The sequence below is a fragment of the Anneissia japonica genome, unplaced genomic scaffold (genome assembly GCF_011630105.1).
Source record: "Anneissia japonica isolate Jap-2015-1 unplaced genomic scaffold, ASM1163010v1 scaffold585_len4108843_cov191, whole genome shotgun sequence".
Lineage (NCBI taxonomy): Eukaryota > Metazoa > Echinodermata > Crinoidea > Comatulida > Comatulidae > Anneissia > Anneissia japonica.
The window spans coordinates 4015223-4019662 of NW_022716829.1; positions in this window are offsets into that span (position 1 = coordinate 4015223).

Here is a 4440-nt window from a genome sequence, read left to right on the forward strand (position 1 = left end):
TTTCGTTAGCAACAACTTGCCAACGACATGCATTTATACGCTTCCAGCAGAGCAGTTGTACAATAAAACGTTTGATTTTAACCCATTAAATATCTTTATAATGAACAATGTTCCCCTGATTATATTTTTTTAGGCTTTTGGCATGTTATTATTTGTATATTTCAGGAACGGATTCCGTAAAATATTTATGTTAAAATTACTTCTGTGTTCATTATAATTTTGTCTAAAGATTGACTGGTTCGACTATAGCTAAGTCAGCGTAAAACTGAAAAATACTCAGATTTTGATTCATTTTTCGAATAGTTAACCCTAGTTGTTTTCGAATAGTTAACCCTAGTTAATATCTGATTAGAATTTGCGAATTTTGGCCAATTTATGAAAATTGAAGTTGAAATATACTATACTTTTATATGTCATGTAAATGTTCCATTAAATTCGAAACATTTCTTGGTGGAAAATATTAATAATGTTTGATATTTTATGAGAGATAAATGTATCAGCTTCAAAATAGAAAAGATTGCGCAGCCATAGTGATTGACAGTATGTAGTGCGCATTAAGAAAAAAAGGTGCTCTCCATTTCGTCATGTTCAATATAGTTTCTAGCCGTACCTATGTCTTTCTATGTTCTATGTTTCTAGCCGTACCTATTGTGTAATGGAGTGTATCTGGTGGTATTTGAATCTGTTCAACCATGAAGCCTCCGTGGTCTAATGTTTATGACGCTCGCCTTGACAGCGAGAGGTCGCAGGTTCGAGTCCCGCCAGAGGCATTTTATTACACAATTTCTTTATTCATTTATTTACAGGACTACATTCGTTGAGAGCTATGCTACGCGATGTATTAATGTCCTTTATTAAAACACTGTATTTACCTTTCTTTGATGATTTATATATATATAATTTAACAGTGTTAACGGCTATCTTAATTTATATTATATGCACCTATATTGTTTCTAGCCGTACATATTGTGTAATGGAGTGTATCTGGTGGTATTTGAATCTGTTCAACCATGAAGCCTCCGTGGTCTAATGGTTATGACGCTCGCCTTGACAGCGAGAGGTCGCAGGTTCGAGTCCCGCCAGAGGCATTTTATTACACAATTTCTTTATTAATTTATTTACAGGACTACATTCGTTGAGAGCTATGCTACGCGATGTATTAATGTCCTTTATTAAAACACTGTATTTACCTTTCTTTGATGATTTATTATATATAATTTAACAGTGTTAACGGCTATCTTAATTTATATTATATATATATATATATATATGTGTGTGTGTGGGGGTACGTGTGTATTAACCTACTTACTTATATTATTAGTATTAGTATTTATTATTATTTCTATTACTATTTTTGTAAACCCTTATTTATATATATTTCGTTCTACTGCTGTATTTTCTTACTATATATAAACACAGTAATTAAGGTTTTACTGATTTTGTTATTGTTGGACATCTTTACAGTTGTGCCTCTGTTATAAAAGAGAAGCAATAAAGTTACTTACTTACTTCCACAGTTATAATACTGTTTTCATGACAACACGGACGCTGTGTTGACAGGAAATAATATTGTGAACTTTAGGGGTGTACTGATCTCTAAGTAAGGTGGGGGGGGGGTGGTTAGGGTTGATGGTAACTTAGACAATTTGCATGACAATTAATTGTTAATTTGGGTAGGAACGTAGCTGCTGATTGCCGGTAAATTTGAAATTCAGGGAGTGACAGATCCGTGAAGATACTCACTGAGAGTGGCTCGTGAGTGCGATAAGCCCAGACAAAATATGAAAGATGATAGTATTTGAGTGTTAGCTCCAGTTTTTAGAAATAGTGGATATTAAATGAACGATAACCCTATGAACAGCGATAGCTGAAAATTATACGGGATACACGGTAGTTTGGGCTAAGAAAGCCGAGCCTATTTATTTTTGAGGAGACAGTACAGACTGTAAGTTGGAAATACATAATTACTAATGTAAGGCTTATCATGTGCGCTACGTTGCATTATAAATACTGCTTAGTATATCGATTTATAGATTGGTTTATCTTATTATTGACTATCTTATTATTATTATTATTATTATTATTATTATTATTATTATTATTATTATTATTATTATTATTATAAATTAATTGTTAACGCATAATCCGTAAATGTCATATGATGTGATTGATGCGTATTTCAGGGCTCTTTTGATAACTTAAATATGAATTTTGAACGACAAACATTCTCTGTCTGATTGGAAAAGGAACACTATACTCCGGTGGCTTTATTGAACAGACCTGGCACAAGAGCTAGAAACGAGTTGCACAACTGCGAGTTGAGGCATTTACCGCAAGTAAAATATATATGTTGTTGTAACATTGATTGTTGAAAAGCGATGAACATTGGGAACATTGGGTTGTAGGGGGGTGGGGGGTAAGTTGTTATTTGTGTTTTTTTGCCGGAAATTTATCTCAGTTAATGTGTTTGATGTGGGGTGGACTTGGTGTTTGGGGTCAACTTAGGATTTGCTGATTCAGGGTTGAGTTTAGTTAGGGTATTGAATCGTCGGAGTTGATTTATGTTATTTTGGGGGTTAATTTTGACTCATAATAAATTGTATTGAATTGTTCCGTACGTTTGCGTTTTGACTTACTTATTTAGACGTAAAGGGGAGGGGATATCACGGGGAGTTTGGCGTGTGACAAACATTTATAATTATGGCACCTCTCGTTGGTCGGAAATGGCACTCACAGACTTAAAATGTGAATGTAATTTCTTTTTATCTTTACATTTCTTTTTTTTTTGACAAAGGTGGGGTGAGACGGCTGCTCCCACCCTTTTTAATCCGTCGTATAATTATGATATATGTCCTACAGTCAAAGTCAGAGAGATTATGATGTTATAAATCAACAAAGCCCTTTTGACTCAGGGTTCTGAACTAGGACATTATTAGGTATGAGTCCCTATGGGTAGGGGCCCTGCGCACCACCGCAGAGAGCATAGGCGCTACGCAACTGATGACAACACATGGTTGAATTAGGCTATTACCTCGTAAAACTAACTTCCGACAGTAAAAAAAAAACACGTCTCAAATGTGTTAGGTTCTGAAAAGTTACCTCAATGTCATCAACTTAGCTGACAATCGTCTACCTAAAAACTGTGTTTTGCTATGCTGTGTGATTACAGACAAAGCCCACTCTGTGTCGAGGACGAACTAATTGAAAGAAGAACTATAACTGAAATTATGCAAGACGTCAACATACGAAGCCATGCCCTCTCGGCTGAACCCGTTGTATTTAGCAACTACCCAAATTTGTGTAGGGTATACTGTGACTCCAATTGACTCACTGAATACGTGATTGGCTGATATCAGGGTTGCCAGATAGTCGACAGGCTTCACGGCCAAACACACGCCATCTCACGGCCAAATTCGGCCAAACTTGTTTTCAATATCGGCCAAAATTCGGCCAGATTTTAATCCGATTAGAAGACAGTTATGTGGGTACATATTCATTTGAAATACTGCAAAAATTACAGGAAAATCAGGGGCCGTTCGTTTGAAATTGAAGAAATTCAAATAATATACACAGAATAATGTTAAACTTCTTTTAAGTAATCTATCACCATAAAATACATGCCCAGCTACATCATAATATTAAATAGCCTAGCCCCTATGTTCTTTAGTTGCTGACGCCCGAAAATAACCTTATGTGTTTGGGCGATCAATTTTTCTTTTATTCTTTTTTTTTTGCACCACTCTCCACCCCCTCCCCCACCCTAAATCCGCTTCTGCTATTTAAAATCACATCATTAAGATTGATCTAAATTGATTTAAATGTATATTAACGTACATTGTAGTCGATCTATAGCAAACATTTTAAGGTCCTGTTATTGGTCAACACGTTTCTCTCTTTAATTAGAATGAATTAAGTTACATAGTTAGGTAACACAAACTGGCGTTAAAACAAACCTATGAAAACTTTAATAAATACTTTTTATCTAAACTTTCTAAATTCGCCTCGTTATTATCGCAGTACTTAAAGCAATAAATCAATGTTGCTATCAGAATTATCTTCTTCATTCTCATATGCAACCTAACTCCAGAGTCTCTGCAACACTTGCTTGAAATTGGAGGTGCCATCGGACCCGGATAAGCGAGCATTTATATATGGCGCTCTACATAAAGAACACTGCAGCACCTAGGGCTATACAATTGAAGTGGGCAATAATAAATCAATTAAGTACAGTATTTAATTTATATTTTTTTAAAAATTCAAAATAGAACCTCCACTAGAATGGAACATATAGAAAGACACAGAGTATGGTACAAACTTGCATTGAACTTCATAAAAAATATGTATTTCATCCGAACAATTTAAATTATTTAATGTAACTGTTATCTTTTAAATAAACTCTCTTATTACCTCACATCAGCTAAAGGGGGAACATAGATTAAG